Genomic DNA, 17,090 nt, shown 5'->3' on the forward strand with positions numbered 1-17,090 from the left:
TGTGGCACAAGTAGAGAGGATGACAGAAGAATAATTCTGTCATAATAGTGATTAATAATGAGGGGGACACAGTCCTGCCCTTAATGAACTGCACAAGACAGAAAGAATCATAAATTTGAAAGTGATCCTGAGACAATAATATGACATATTGCAGATAAAATGCATTTAAAAATGCAAGTACTATCAGCAACATCAAGTGTCACCATTCCAATAAGCTCAAATTCATAAAATCTGAATTGGAGTTTCTAAAAAGACCAAATGAGATTATGAAGAGATAAGCACTGAAATTGTAGTAATTAAATAAAAAATTGTAATCTTTATGTCTCATACTAAATCCTGAAGACACTATCGCTGTGGTAGAGAGATATTATCAGGAGTGGTAGGACTGCCAATTTGGTAAGATAATCCACTGCTCTGAAAGTTGCACAGTATCATCCACATGTGATACTGAACTGACAATCATTATATTCTTTCTCAAGCTGCACTGAAAATTACAGTAACAATATAATCCATTGATTTTTTTCATCAAAAGCATGGCTTATCTAATAAAATATTGAAAGCATCATTGAAAAATGTTTTTGTGTGATCCAATTTTTACATTTTTCCTAATATCTCAGCTGTGCATTGGTGTCATGGGAAACTCATTGCTCTTTGTGGTATATATATACATATATATATATATATATATATGTATATATATATATACATATATATATATATATATATATATATATATATATATATATATATATACACATTTTTAATTCAACCTTATTTGAAGAAGCACATAGATCCCATTTTCATGCACTGGACCATGGTCAATATTTTGTCCATCATCACCACATTGATACTACACATCATGTCATCCTTTGGAGTACAACATTTTTTGGATGATGTTGGTTGTAAGGCAGTCATGTACATATCTAGAGTTATCTGGGGTCTTTCCATCTGCACAACCTCTCTCCTGAGTACATTTCAGGCCATCACTATCAGTCCCAGTAATCCTAAGCACACATGGCTTAAGCAAAAGCTCCCCACATTGATTTTTCCTTCTTTTATTCTTCTTCTTCTGGCTCATTAACATGCTCATGTATATCAAGGTCATTTTCACAGTGGAAGTCAAAAGAAATTTCACTGTTGCTGGTCATGGGTTTTCTCATGCATATTGTCAGACTCCACAGATTGAAGCTCATGAATCATGGATATTTGTTTTTCTAGTACTGTTTCAAGATTTCCTGTTTGTGGTCCTCATGATGTGGACCAGCCTCTACATGGTGCATCTCCTCTACAGACACCAGAGGAGAACCCAGCATGTCCACAGCTCCAGCCTCTCTGCCCAGCCATCTCCTGAAAATAGAGCCACCCTCAGCATCCTTTTGCTGATGTGTTTCTTTCTGTTCTTTTATTGTGCAAACAGCATTTTGAACTTGTACTCATTTTATACACCTCAAAAATCCCAACATTAAAGGACATAACTGGAATTTTATCAGCCTCATACCCAACCCTCTTCCCTTTTATCCTGTTGAAGAATAACCAAATTGTTTCCAAATTTACTCCTTCCCTTTCAATAAGAGACACCTGTTATCAAGGAGAATTCAGTGGCTGAATTGAAACCCCACACTTTCTTGGCAACAAAAGAGAATCTCTACTGGTTTCCTTAGAAAAAGAAAAGAATATGCATTTGGACCACTTTAAGAGTTGTTAGAGTTCATTCAGATATGCTGTAAACATAAAAACATTCAGAATTTGAAGCATCTGTGAATATACTCATTGTAATACATATCTCATCAAGAAATCTGATGTTGCCTACCTGTTTAAAATGGTATTGTTTGGGTAAAATTAATTATTTTTTATTTGCCATTAAAGCTATTTTGTTGCTGGGCACCAATAGCTCACACCTCTAATCTTGGATGCTCTGGAGGCACAGTACAGCAGGATTATTGTTTGAAGATGGACTGGTCAATAGTTTATGAGACCCTATCTCAAAAATACTGTCACAAAAATAGGGTTGGTGGAGTGGTTCAAGATGCATGCCCTGAGTTCAAGCCCCAGTACCACAAGAAGAAAAAAGAAAAAAATCTTCTTAATCAATTTGTTTCCCTCTTTTTAAATACAGCTACTGGAAAGCTGCAATCCCTTTGTGCCATGCATTATGTTTCTACTGCATAGTGGTGTTCTAAAGAACTTCTTTTATTCATTCAACTAATGCCCACTCTAAATATTGTAAATCTTAGTTATTTCTGGTATCATTTTAGGAGTTGGATGTACATAAGATTCATAAATGAACAAAACATAATATCTAAGGGAACAATAAGAATGCTTATTGCTACACAATATATGAAAATATTATAAAATATAGCTGACTAGGATAACTGGGAGAGCCTTTAAAGTCCCTTCTTAATAGACAGTAACATGCAGGTGTTTGTCTCCTGATGTCTGCATCTGTCTAACTGCAATGACACCCATATCCCTGTCTTGCATGTATGTTATTTCTATCCCATCTGCTGTTATTTCATTTCAATGTGTCTCTTCATTTTAATAACTCACATCCAAAATGGCATGATGCTTTCCCACTGTGCTGTGGTCCATTTGTTTTAAATATATTGACTTTGCAAAGGGTTTTGGATGACATCACTTCCCTAATTTTTTCTTTCCCTATCTCGATGTCTGTAATACACACAACTCAGTTTGACTTACATCTCTGGAGATGATATGCAGCCTGAATCCTTGTACACTTGTCTTCACCATGGCTGATGGTTTCCACCTGGTGGCCATTAGATTTTTGGGCTTTGGCACTGCTTGTCCAATAGCTCCCATTTCCACTATATTCCTGATTTCTGTGGTTGAAAGATGACATCTAGGTCCAAGTGATGCTTTTCTGTAAGAAACATGTTTATCCCTGAGCTTTCAAAATTTCTGTTTCTCCAGCTGGCCATGTCAACCAGAGTGACACTGGGATGTCCACTGCAAGTGACCTTCAACTTTCAAATTGTCCACCCTTAATGATTCTCTCCATCTTTTCCAGTGCCCCACCACCATCGTTTAGCCTTGAATGTACATGTGTCATGACTTCTCAACTTTCCAAGACCTTTTCCACCTTCTCGCACTCAATGACTCTCCATGATGAATACAATTAAATTTTCTCTTTTCGTTGATATTCTAAGCTCAGCTCATGTTTGATCACTGGGCAGTGTGTCCTTCAAGTGTACCTGCTGTTTCCTCCAACCTCTTTTATTACAGTACAAAAACGTTTAGGTATGTTCATGATTTTTTATAGTGGACACACTTAACCACCAGTATCCATATCAGGACAAGGATGATTAGTAGTTCACCTGAAGCCCCTGCTTATCCTACCTGGTCACTACCTATGAGGGTGGCTCACCACTGAGCTAAAAACCCCACCTGTTATCATTAACTTCAGCTTGAACTCTACTCATGAATCCCACTGAGTCTCTATTATCTGAAACTAAGATTCTTCCAGGTTAGAAAAAGTTCAGCTTCCCTAATCTAAAATAGAAAATCTGAAATATTCCACTGTCTGAATCATCTTAGTAGCTGACATGTCAAGTTTATTAATTTATTTTTTCTGTTGTACTTCCAGGTTCTTATTATGCCAAATTTTTGATCCCCCAGAAAATCAAAACATCAAATGCCATGTCCTTGATTCACCCTTTTCTGTTCCCAGAGCTATAGCCCATTCAAGAGAATGATGGAAGAGGGTCATTGGGTCAAAACTGGAAAGGTCAGATATAGTTAACTCCCTTTGGGAGATTTTGTTTTCCACTTTCATTCTTTGATACACCATTGATCTTTGTGTCTGATTCATTTTCATCAGTCTGTTTTTTATTGTACACATCCATTTCCTTTTGATTTGTTCATACATGATCTCAATGCCCAACTTTCTCCTCTATAACCATCTTATCACTTTGCCCCTACTTTTTATAATTTTATTGGACTTCATTATTCTAGTTTCATACATACATGTAAAGCACCTGTCCATTTCACCTGCCTCACCTTCTCCTTTTACTTTCCTGTCATATATTTTTGAGGTCCATATATTATACATGAAAGGAAACATGTGGTATATGTCTTTCTGAGTCTGCTTATATTAGAGAGACATAAAAATACAGGGCCTCTGCTCCCCATTCCCAGCCACAACTTTAACTGTAAGACTTTCCTGTGATGGTTCCCCACAAGGCACAGTGAACAGGCAAAGCGGGGAGGCCCGTGTCCAGTGCTGCTCACTGTTCTGATCACAGACCTCCTGACATGAGATTATTTTTTCAGAATGGCAGACTGTGCACCTGTGATACTCACCAAGGCTTTCCTTTTCCCTTTTGCTTAAAGCCCCACTGAAGAGCTGCTACACCTTCCATACAGTATAAGCTAGAGTCTGATGTAGGGTTCTTTGTGTATTTTACACATCTAACATTCAATATTTCTGGATTTCACCTGACCTACATCTGTGTACTGTTTTATGCTGCACTCCCCTGCTTTACCACACCACCTCCTCCCTGTGTAGCCATGCACTGATGCTCTACTTCAGACTCATGAAAATTCTAGAAATTGCTGGGTATCAGTAGTCTTCCATCTTGAGAAGCCTCATACTGTAAGTTTTATGTAAATATGATCTTGTAAAATTTCATGAAATGATATAGCTATTAATGATACATCTACCTTAATATCATTAAATAGTCACTTTAGCGTGAATCCCACAAACAAATCCAAGATGTTCATTTACAATAATCATAAAAAGGAATTTCTTGTGAAATTTTCAACCAGAGAAACTAAGGAGATGTACATCAACATTTGCTAACTTAAGAATGAGTGAGGGGGATGAACAAGAGTAATAAAGGTGGCTGATCTGACCAAGGTACATGGATATATGGAAACATATACACCATAAAAACTCTTTGTACAATTAATATAGACTAATAAAATGCTTGAAGTTTTATGATATATTTATAAAATGACATGAATATGAATTAGTAGTAACTAAAAATAATGTACTACATGTATAAAAATCCTTATTTCAAGGTAAAAATTCACTTTTTAAAAGCATTAAAAGAAAAATAATATCATCCATAGATGTGAATATTTATAAAAAATAAAAATGTTGTGTGTTCACTTGTAATCAATAAAGCCTGTATAAAACAATGAAAGACTGTATAGGACATATCCAGAACAGAAAGAGAAGAATATATTAATTTAGAAGGACACATTTTTACATGTTTAGAGTATAGGCATTATTCTATTTATTAACCGAGATTGTATATAAATAGTGTTTGATTTCATTACTTTTATATTCCATTCCATATTGCTGAAGAAATACCTAGCAGTACAAAACTGTACCAATTCCAATCTCTGTGGCAGGAAAGTTTAGATGAGAAACAGGTTCCATCTCAAACCATGTCTGCTTATAACTATGCCTTACCCTTGTCTATAGGATCACATGGACCTCACTGCCCTGCCCCCTGCTGGCACTCCATGGATTGGACAGGAAGTGAAAACACTGTAATTGCTGGCACCACAGCCTCCAGTGGACAAGTGAGTTGTTCTCTGGGGTCCAAGCTAGGGGGCTTGGGCTAGGCTGTGGTAATTTCCACCAGCTGTGTGAAAGAGTAACTTTTAATGACTTTCTAGATCCTGAAGTTTACTTTCTGATGTAGTTCCACTTGGGGAAACCTGCATCCTCACATGGTAATCTTGCTCACCTTATTAACAGACCTGATATTTTCACCAGCAGATTCATCTTGCATCTGGGAGAGGCATTTTTGGCTCCTGTGGCTTCATGTAAGTGATGCACAATAAACAAGGTCATTGAGGCAGCAGGTGACAGGTGATGGATGTCCAGTGGGAGAAGTCCTGTCGTTCCATTCCAGACGTATGTCCATTGCTGGGCAGGTATGACCTTTTCCTCTTCAGGGAAGCTGACGGCCTTGACTGAGAGTCTGCAGCATCAGCTTTGAGAATGAGAGAGAAGTAAGACAACCTTTTCAATAGTCCTGTTCCCCAGTCTGTGTTTCCCAGACAACCATTTCATATTTGTTTTTTCAAAATTTTCTGAAACTGTATACCTATATTTTCTCTTTTCTCTCATTTTTCCTGATACATTTCATTGATACATTTAAATTATCATGATAAAGAATGTCTTATTAAGAAAACAGATTTACAACTCAAGGGGTGAAATGAGCAGTTCAGATAAATATTGACTTGTGTATCTTTGACTATGTTATTTCTTTAATATTTTATTGACTGTTCAGTTCTTCAAATCTGTCATTGTCTTCAGTTGTCCATCAATTTAAAATTGTAAAGGTCATTTCACTGTATTGTTTCATTTTCATTTTACTATTAACACAATTTGAAAATTCCATTCAATTTCAGGTATAAATTGTGACATTTGACATTCTGTGGTTTCTTTTATGCACTCCTCTTCATTTCAATATCTATTTTTTGATATACAAAATAATTTATATGTAATTTCATCTTATTAAACCACTTACATAGTGTGGTGTTGGAAAAGGAACAGCAAAGTGAATCCTAAAGAGAAAGAAAGAAAAGAAGAAATAGCAGTGCAGTCAGTAAAAACAGAAGAATATAATATGGACTAAAACCGGGAGTTAACACGAGGTCCAAAGTCACTTCCTTATAGAGAATAATAAATGCAGAAAACTCTATAAGATGCTCAATAGGGAGGCTCAGGTAATATCAGGATTAAGTTGATCAAAGACAGCAGTGAGAACCAGTAAACAGTTTTTTCTTTCTAATTATCATATTATTGTTGTGCTGGGGGTACATTGTGACATTTACAAATTTTCTTAAAATGTAACAGTTGAATTCATCCCCTCCATCATTCTCCTTTATCCTTTCTCCCCTCATTCTTAAGATAGTTTCAGCAGGCTCATTTTTCTGTTTACACCATATTCATCCTCCCACACCCATTCCTTATGTTAATAGTTTTTAAAACATGATGTTATGATTGCTCATGCCAACAATTCTGAAATTTTAGATTTGGTCATACCCTACAGACTCAACTTACCATGAAAACTAGGACAATAGTAGAAATTCAGTAGTGTTCAATGCTCTCTGTGATGAAATGGCATGGTGGGGGAATTATTCCACAAATCTGTAGGAAGGCTTCCATGCTGCAGTAGGATGCATCCAGCAGATAAAAACACACCTGAAAACATTTCCTAAGGACAGGACAAGGATCATATTCAACTAATTTAATTATGAATATACTATTTACTTTGTAGCAAGACGTAACAAAATTAGTATGAAAAGGACAAGTTCTTCCAGGAAACAAATGGAAATCAATCTATAGAAATGAATTGTAAAATTGAGTTTGATGTGGACTGGAGGTTCGCAAGTTTGAGGTCACCTAGGACAAAGGTAGTGAGATTTTGTCTTAAAAAGAAATAGAAGTAAAAGGCTGTGGGCAAGGCTTAAGTATTAGAGCATCCAGATAGCATGGAAGCCACTGGTGTGAGACTTTGTGTTCAATTCCGAGTGGCAAATATAAGCATAAAAATAATTCCAGAATTTGCAAAAAGCCTCCTGCAAGTAATCAAGAGAATTATTCAAAAGATGCAAATTAAATTTAACTTCACAAACTTCATCATTCTGATGATTACTGTCTCTCTTAGATTGTGGAGCAATAGATACATAATGTCATCTGAATGATGAAAGTATTTTTTTATGAATGGAGGGAAATTTAATCAAAAATAAAACAAATGACAAAGATGAAGTCCTATGGTGACAGGGCTACTCTGGATAGCATGAATCAATGCAACAACAATCTATCATTTAAACAGCAGTTGTCTTCATAATAAAAATTGTGCCTCGGAAAAGGAAGCATTAAATTTAGTATGAAAATTTCAATGTTAAGAGTATCAAAAGTCCAAAATTAGCAGACGTGCTAGTGCATATTTGCTTCATAAAGAGACCATGTCTCAGAGCACCACACACACGCACACACACATACAAAACCAACCACCCCAATACATAAGTGCACTATTGAATTCTTTTCCTTTGAAACTGGATATGAACCTCAATATTTGCTCTCACCACTTCCATTCCTCCCTTTTGTGGAACAGGTTAGAATAATAGTACAAAAAGTGAAATTTATAAAACTGTATAGAATGTAACATAAATTAAGAAATTTGAAATTTTCATTTTGAGGATAAAAACCCAGAGCCTCACATATGTGCGGCAAGTTCTCCACCACAGAACTACAACCCTGCCCCAAGAAGCTTAAAATTTCAGAAACAAGCCACACATCGGTGGTCCTTGACTCTAATCCCAGACACTTGAAAGAATGAGATTGGGATGATTAGTGTCCAGGATGACCTGGGAAAAATGAGACACTCATCTCCAAAATAATCAGCATAAAAAGGCCTGAAGATATGGCACAAGTGGTCCAGCACTTACCTAGCTAATATAAAGCCCTGAGTTTAAAACCAGTACCACAGAAAATTTTCCTTGAAGCAACTTACGTGTTCATGAAGAAATTACCTAATTTATTATGAAAGATTTCAATCATACTACAAAGAAAATTAGTAGAGAAAAGATTTGGATGCATATATAGTCAGGTATAAAATGGCTTAAGAATGCAATTGAAAGGATGATAACCATTTAATACCAAAAACCTTAAACTTATAAATTAATATGTAATAAAATGTCAAATTAAAAATGGTGTATAAATTAATAAAAATGTGATTGAAGTATTTTGAAATGACACTGTGTATATGACAGTTTAATAGAAAGAATATTATTTACAAAAGCAGAATAATGTTGGGAAACCAAAGGTAAGAAAGACAATAATGTAGAGAGATTAATAAAAAGGAAAAGAGGTAAATTATATCAATTTCAAATAAATATCAATTTAGGTATTAGAAGAAAGAAGAAGACATAAAAGTATACACATTGGAGATTCAAGTTATTCCAAGGAATTCCAAAGAAAATTTCAACCATTTGTTACCCAAGGAAAAAACATGAAACTGTATGAAGTGTGAAACTTTGAAAATAAGACCAAGATAAATGTGGAGTGGGAAGAACCCATTATTAAAAATAAGAGAGTACAGAAACTGAAAATGCTTGTATGGAGGAAAGAAAAATAGTGACAATAACAAGAAACATAAACAGAAATATTGGCAAGCAAGTCTGAATATAAAACAATCTCTATAGGAAACAGACCAGGGAGCAAGAGTGAGAAGAAGGTCTTCTACCCAACTCTAAGTCTCAGGCTTGCATTACAGAATCCACACTCAAGGCAGTCGGCTGCTTGAATCAGTGAGCCATCTTGGAAAGGCTGTATTTGCCTAACCCTGGATGTATATCAGGGACAGGATGGCAGAAACTTCCCTCTGAATGGGCATCCATTACCTGTCACCTGCTGCTTCAATGACCTTGTTTACTGTGCATAATTTTGATGCACCCTGTGATGCAAGAAACCTAATGTCCCAGATGCAAAATGAATCTCCGGCATGTTAAGTTGGCCAATTAGAAGTGCCACATCTATGCTCAAGGATATTTTTCACAAGTTGAAATACATTATAAAATAAATTTCAGGATCACATATGTAGTGGAAATCACCAAAGTCCTTGCTACAACCTGCCCCCAGAACCCCCAAAACAGCTCACTTGTCACTGAGGCTGTTGTACCTCCTGCTCTTACAGCATGTGTTCACTTCCTCTGTGTTCCACAGAACACCTGTCATGCAGGGCAGGGAGTGTCTGTGACCCCACAGCCCAGGAATTAGCCATTGCTGTAATGCACCGAGTTTGCTATGGATCTGATTTCCCATTTTTAAAGGGCTTGCCATGATGTGAGGATTGAAACTACTTCAGAAACTGCCCTTTCAAAATTTCAAACACAACATATGACTTAACATTTAAAAGGAAATGTTAAGAACACATTCACATATGACAATAGGTAACTGTAACATATTGTCAATATTAAACTTGAACAGTGCTAACATTTTAAAATTTGTATGGTTCTTAGATAAATGTCATCCTCTATTGTCATCTTACAATGAGTGGCATGTTTTAAAAGTCATAATTCACATTTTAGTCTCAAAATACTCAATTTACCCATCTAAACCTTAATTCTTTTTGCTTCTGTTTGTTTTTAAACATAGGGAAAATGACTTTGGGACTAATAAATAGAATCATTGTACCTACAAATTTAATTTGTTTTTGCATCAAGTTAGGATATACAGAGTCATTGATCCACCAGAACAGTAAGAGATGGAGGAGTTCCAAAACTGGATCCCATGAACTCATTGTCAACTCCTATTCTCAACCCCAATAAGGCATGCAAGACTCTGATTTTATTAAGTCTTCTAAGGGATTAAAGAATAGGTTATGGAACCTCTGTGGAGCACAAGGACAGACCAACTGTGTAGCTTCATTTTCTGTGATACAATCAGCCAAAATAATTTAATTCCAGTTCATAAGGATAAGTTTTGAACATTAACATGATAATGAGTCCAATTGAGTAGAATAAGATGCTCTGACTATTCAGTAAATTTGTGGGATGAAGGAACACAGGTTCCAGATTGTTTCAACTTTCTTCCACTAGTCAGTGTGTGAGGAAATCTGAAGGCTATAAAAATTATATAAAACCACTTGAAAAGACCCAGTAACATAAATTCCTAAACATGAAATTATTTTTAAAACCTGATAATGTAGCCAAGGTTGATAATAAAGAAATTTGAAAAGTCCCCTAAATTGATGGAAGGTTTAGTCAACTGGAGCCAAAGATCTACCATATTTAAACGTATCTCAACAATGTTGGCATTTAATCCTATGTGGTCTTACACTTAATCAAAGTGTGTGATACAATGTGAGAATCTTTTGGGCTTAACTTTCCACAGCAGCTCATTCTTCACGGTGAGCAACACAGAATGAACCTGGGTTTCCATGTTCTGCTAGGAACCAGTTTGGGATTCTGTTCATTTGACGTCAGAACAGACCATCAGCTGTCTGGAACCACCACAGTTATCCTCAGACCCAGCCATTACAACTTCCCTGTTTCATGAAGACTTGCCTGCTGAGTCCTTCCATGCCTGGGAAAGGTTTTCCAAATGAAAGAATTGTAACACCTAACAGGGTAATATCTAAAGATATTCTGATCTTTAGAGAGCAATGGAGAGTGTGCTGGCATCATGCATTTACACAAAATGCATGTTGTATCTAGGGTGAAGTAGGTCCTCTGTGGCCATGGAAAAGGCAGCACTGAGCACTCTGAACTGACGTTTCATTTACTGGAACCCAGAGTAGGCTGAAGATCCTACTGGGAAACCAAAAGTGTCTGGTCTTGGATGTCTTATCTGAACTACTGAAAGCTGGAAGACAATTTAAAAGTGAACTAATGTAAAAATAAGACCAAAGCCATAGACGTTTGTCCAGTCATAGTGTAATCCTCATTACATGGAGGAAAAAGTGTGCAAGCAGTCAAACTAGTCATGTCTTGGATCAGACCTCAGAAGATATTAATTAAACAATGAATTGATCCTAACATTCCTGTTTCGTTATGGAAATATGAAAACAAGAAGAATTGTTTCAAGAATGTTGTGACTAAATATAAGTAATGCACACAATAGCCTGGGAAACTGTCCTGACATTTCTGGTGAAAAAAAATCATTGTAGGTGAAGAGATTCATGAAATTGAAATTGCCATAGGACCGTGGCTCCTAAATAACAAACATGTCAGCATAGTATGTGTGTGATTTTTGTTATCATACATGGATTTACACAGATATTAAGAGTATATACCTGAATTCTATTTTGTATTACAGACTGAAACCCACAGGATTCTTAGTTACCATTTTCCCCCAAAATCTTAAATTGATCAATTTTTAATGTTCCTACCGTATGTACTTATTTGTGTGCTGTATATCATATCCTTAGTTATTTTGTTTCTTCCAGTATGATCACAGACACATGTCCTACCTTTATAATATCACTGGAAATATATGATGTGCTGTATATAAATAAGCTGGTAATAGTATCCCAGTGTGATGGAAATATGATGAAAGACCCTATTTTAATTTAACATTTCTAATAGCCACATTGAAAAAGGAGCATAACACAATGTTTAAGAATATCTTTGACATGTACATCATAAAATAAAAATATTTCCTTATAAATGTGTAATCAGTAAGGAAATTATTTATTGAGATATTCTTAGCAGTACTTATGGTAACATCTCTCTTTGTTGTGTATTTTGAGTGAGCAGCACACATTTGTTGTGCCAACAGCATTTCTGTTCTCAGTAACAGGACATTTCCTGCTCTCACAAATCCTTATGAAAACGTGTCTACTGCACAACAAATCTGTGGCTGTCTCTCAGCTGCTGAATGCTCATTGAGAAATGGGAACCCTCACCTTTGAGAGGGAAGAAATAACTGTGGACAGAATTTTGTTATTTTTCATCAGCACAAAAGGGCAGGTGGTTGGGTGGCATGAAGAAGTAATTCCAGTAATTTTCTCCCAGTTTGGGTTTTCTCAGATCTACAAAACCAATAGTAGAAAATGAAGTTGTATAAACAATAAATAAGCAGAAAGAAAATAACTAGAAAAATGATACTGTGGATTGCTTTGTTTCAGAAGTCTGGGAGGAGAGGCTGGGGCTACGGACATGCTGGGCTCTCCTGAGGTGTGTATAGCAGACACACCATGTAGAGGCTTGAGACATGAGAACCACAAAGAGCACATCTCATATCACCATGACACTTGTCAATGCTATTGAGTAATTGTGTTCCAACTGTTGAATTTGACAGAAAAGTTGAGAATACCTAGAAACAAGAACAGTGGAGTTGGTATTACCCAATCTCACTAGGATGGTTTGGATGTAGATGAGCAAGTTGTTGATCCAGAAGAAAAGTAAAGGAAAGAATAAGCAACCCCGCTAGACAATTTAGATTTGGTCCAGCCCTATTTAGAATTAGTCGGACTGTCAGTGATGGCTTGAAATGCACTCAGCAGCAAGGTATTACTGATGGAAAGAAAGGCCCTGGGTAACTCTGTAGTTGTACCAAATGGCTTTACCACCAACATCATGCAAAAAATGTCTTCCTCCAAAGCACAATGTGACATCTACTATGAGCTTGAACATGATGGCCAAAAATTTGAACAGTGTGAGGTGTGTGATAATCACATGCATGGGCTTCCTCAGAAGAGGTTACATTAGGAAGGTGTACATATATAATATAAAGAGCAGGGAGTTCCCTACGAACCCAATGAACATTTACTTCGAAGATGAAATAACTTTTGCACTTTTCTCTATTGATATTTCATGTGCTTTACCTGGGCAATCAATCCCTCAGGAAAGCATATTTTAAAATTTTAAGCTATAAATGATGGAGCACGTAGAAGACAGGAAAGCATTCAAATATCCAAGTCCTCTGTTTTGCATTTTCAGAAATGGTTTCTGGGAATTTCTGAGACCTTTATAAAGTAACATGTTATAAAATGTCAAGAATTTTATGCTAACATTGTTTAGTGTAATATATCATCCTGAGTATGTATATCCCACATTACATATGCAGTGTGTGTTATACAGTATTTTGTTTCTTTTGTGTAGTAGATTGCATTCTAGCTGTCAACCTACTTTTTTCAGCAAAGTAGATGGTACTGGAATATGTCATATAAAATGAGAATAAAACACACAAGAACAGAAATTTACACATGTTGTTCTCATATGTAAAGGATAAACTCTTGAAATCAATGTTGAAGGAAGCACAACAGTAATTGCTACAGTAATTGCTACACTTCTGTGTACTTTACACAGAAGTGTAAAGTGTAAGGGGACAGAGCAAAGTTGCATGATGGTTACCAAGAAATACTTTGATAGGCGTCAGAATTTCTAGTGATGTGCAGCACAGTGTGTGACTACAGCTTGTGTCCTCACAAATATGTGAAAATTCTTATGCATTAATTAAAAACAAAATAACCTTGATTACAAATTGATACAAAATATTGTATTATTCACTATCAATTAAACCAGCATATCCATCAGATGATTTTTTGATAAAGGGATTCCATATATGAGTTAATATTTTTAAAGTGTAAAGAAGAATATTTTATTGAGATAGAAAGTATAAAGTGGGAGTGGAAAGCCCCAGAGTTAGAGGGGGGTTCTAAGAAAGGATGTTTGAGAAGTGATGTTTTCTAAGGGTTTCATCCATCTCCTCCAGGGTGTTGATCAATCTCTAGGCTAATTAGGTGTGCAGAAAACAGCATATTGTTTGGCTGTGCCTGCAATGTTCTGATTGGTCTGTCCTGTTCCTCACACTGTCTTTCCTGCCTTTCCTGATTTCTACCCTTTAAGGTCACAGGGAGGTCATAATGGAGGTTTCCAGGGATGAATTAATATTTGACCAAATATAGGAGGGGATGAAGTGATCTAAGTGGTGAGCTTTATGATTTGTGAATAAGACAGACAAAGAAAGACAAATCTCACATATTCGCACTCATGTAAGGAAAATAAATGGCCAATCTTGTAGAATTATGAAATGGAAGAGTGGTCACTGCAGGTGGTGATAGGGAAGGGGATTTGACAGTATTATATAAAGGTGGTCTACCAGGGGCTCATGGAGAAGTAATCCATGGAAGTGCCTGGGAATGGTGTTGAATCTGAGGAAGCTGAAACCAGGTGCTTTGCTGAGATTGTAACAGGGGGCTGTCTATGGCTATTGTGAGTGAGCATTGTTACTCACTGAGTCACACACAATGCCTGGAAGAAGGAACAGTTTCTAGTAACATACAGCACAGTGCAGTAACTACAATGCACAATGACCTGATATGTAATTTGTGAATCATGGAAGAGAGTATATCAAAATCTCCTAGACAAAGACATGATAAGGAGATGGGAATGCGAATCACAATGAGTTGATCAGAACATATTCTATTCAACTATTGAAAATCACACTGTGCTTCAGGAACATCAGTGACTACCATGTGTCACTTAACAATGTTCAGAGGGGCTTCGTATGGTGGCCTGTGATGATACCCCACTACTCAGCACACTCTGCAGTTCTGCCCAGGGGTTCAGGGTCAACCTTGGCAACATGTTAGAACACCTCTATTTATTACAAAAAGAAAATGTTGAAGGAGAGGAAAATACTAATTACCCTAACTTGATCATTACACATTGCACACACATGTATAAAATTATCTCACTGTACAACACACAGATACTTGTGTAAAAATATCATTAAGATACAAAAAGTAAACACCTTTCACTCTCACCTTCTTAAACTCTTTGTGGCTCCACTTGCAGCCAATTCTAGCCCCAAAGATTCATGGAAGAATTCTGTAGCATGTTGCTCTTGATCTTAGACAAAGTGTGCCATGCTGACAAACAAATCAAGCACAGTCCCCTCCATGGTCAGTTTTGCATCTCTATCTACCTATTTTACTTCCAGGTAGAAGAAAAAAAATCATGCTTTGGAAAAGCACAATGCAATTATTCCTCAGAGAACTTAAAGCAGAAGACTCTCTGTCTCAAAGAGGACAAGCAAAGTTCTATATTATACTGGTATATTTTTTACAACTTCTGACAACCTCTAAACTAAATTCTGTATATACCAGTGAAAATATTAACCAACATTATGCTAGATGTTGGGACACTAGGAAAGTGGAAGAAGGATAAAACATGTAACTCCATTTTATATTTTATGAAGATAATATATATACATATCTTATGAGAGAGAGAGAAAGAGATTTGTGGTAAAGAAAAAAAATTCATGTAAAGAATTTAGGAAAGATTCTAGAGAGAAGAAAGAAAATAAGGAACAGAAATAAAGTCATAAAAGCCTAAATCCAAACATATAAATGATTACAACAAATGAAAATGTCCTAAACATATTACACCTAAGGCAGAAAACACTCATCTGCATGCTGTCCTTTATACTCACACATTTTTATTATTGTGCATGTGGGGGTACATTGTGGCATTCACAAAAGTTCTTACAATGTATCAAATGTATCACATTCAAATTCACCCCCTCCACCATTCCTGGAATCATTTCAAGGATTCCACTTTTCCATTTGCATACGTTTGGACACAGTATTTGCACCATATATACCCCTGGGTCTATCCCTAACACCAAAAATAGATTGAGACTAGAATACTGGTTCCAACAACTGGACAATATAGGGAAAGGGGAAAGGAGAATAGAATGGTCAACAAGTACAAAGTTACAAATTGTAAGACAACATTCTTTCTGCTGTTCTAAGACACAGCAGAGTGACTATCATTAACCACAATGCATTACTTCTCTTAATACAGTTAGAAGAGAGGGTTTTGAATGTACTCATCATAAAGAAAATGTTAAGGTGTTGGAATTGATAATTAACCTGAACAGATCAATACCCTACATGAATGAAAACCTCACATTGGGCCTCAGCATGGTGGTGCACTTCTGTAATCTCAGCTTCTCAGGAAGTGAAAGTAGGAGGTTCACAGCTTGAGGCCATCCCATACAAAACCTTGTGATCCTGTCTAGAAAATAAACAAATGCAAAAATACTTAGAATGTGACTGAGGGAGTAGTTACCTACCAAACAGGAGGTCCTGAGCTGAATCCCCAGTACCCCCAAAAAACTCATCACATTGTAAGTCTTTGAAAGACACAAATATCATAGGCCCAATGAAATAGCAAATAAAATATAAAAACTTTTACATTTCTGTTTACATTTTTGCAGATGAAATCTATTATATATTTTCTTGTGTTTGTGTGTGTGTGTGTGTGTGTATATATATAGACAACTATATAACAAAAATATACCATTGTGGTGAATTTAGTAAAGTGTGCTACAAACCAGGTTAACCAGAAGAGAAATCAGCAAAGGTATAAATATTGAGCAAGACAAAATGATGATGATGATAATAACAATAATGATAATTGATAATGCAGTGGAATGTGAAATACTGATGGTGGGGCCAGTGGGAGGGAGAGAAGTAAAGAAAGGATACTAAGGGGTGAAGTGGATCAAGGTGCACTACATTTATCTATCCATGAATCAGCTAGCTGTCTATCCATCACCTATCTATCTATCTATCTATCTATCTATCTATCAGAAA

At 36.2% G+C, this 17,090-nt stretch overlaps 1 pseudogene; it reads left to right on the plus strand.

Moving 5' to 3' along the window:
- The first annotated feature begins 632 nt into the window (after positions 1-632).
- LOC109674700 (vomeronasal type-1 receptor 90-like) lies at positions 633-1,606 on the plus strand (annotated as a pseudogene).
- Positions 1,607-17,090: the final 15,484 nt, after the last annotated feature.

Source organism: Castor canadensis, chromosome 16 (genome assembly GCF_047511655.1).
Source record: "Castor canadensis chromosome 16, mCasCan1.hap1v2, whole genome shotgun sequence".
Taxonomy (NCBI): domain Eukaryota; kingdom Metazoa; phylum Chordata; class Mammalia; order Rodentia; family Castoridae; genus Castor; species Castor canadensis.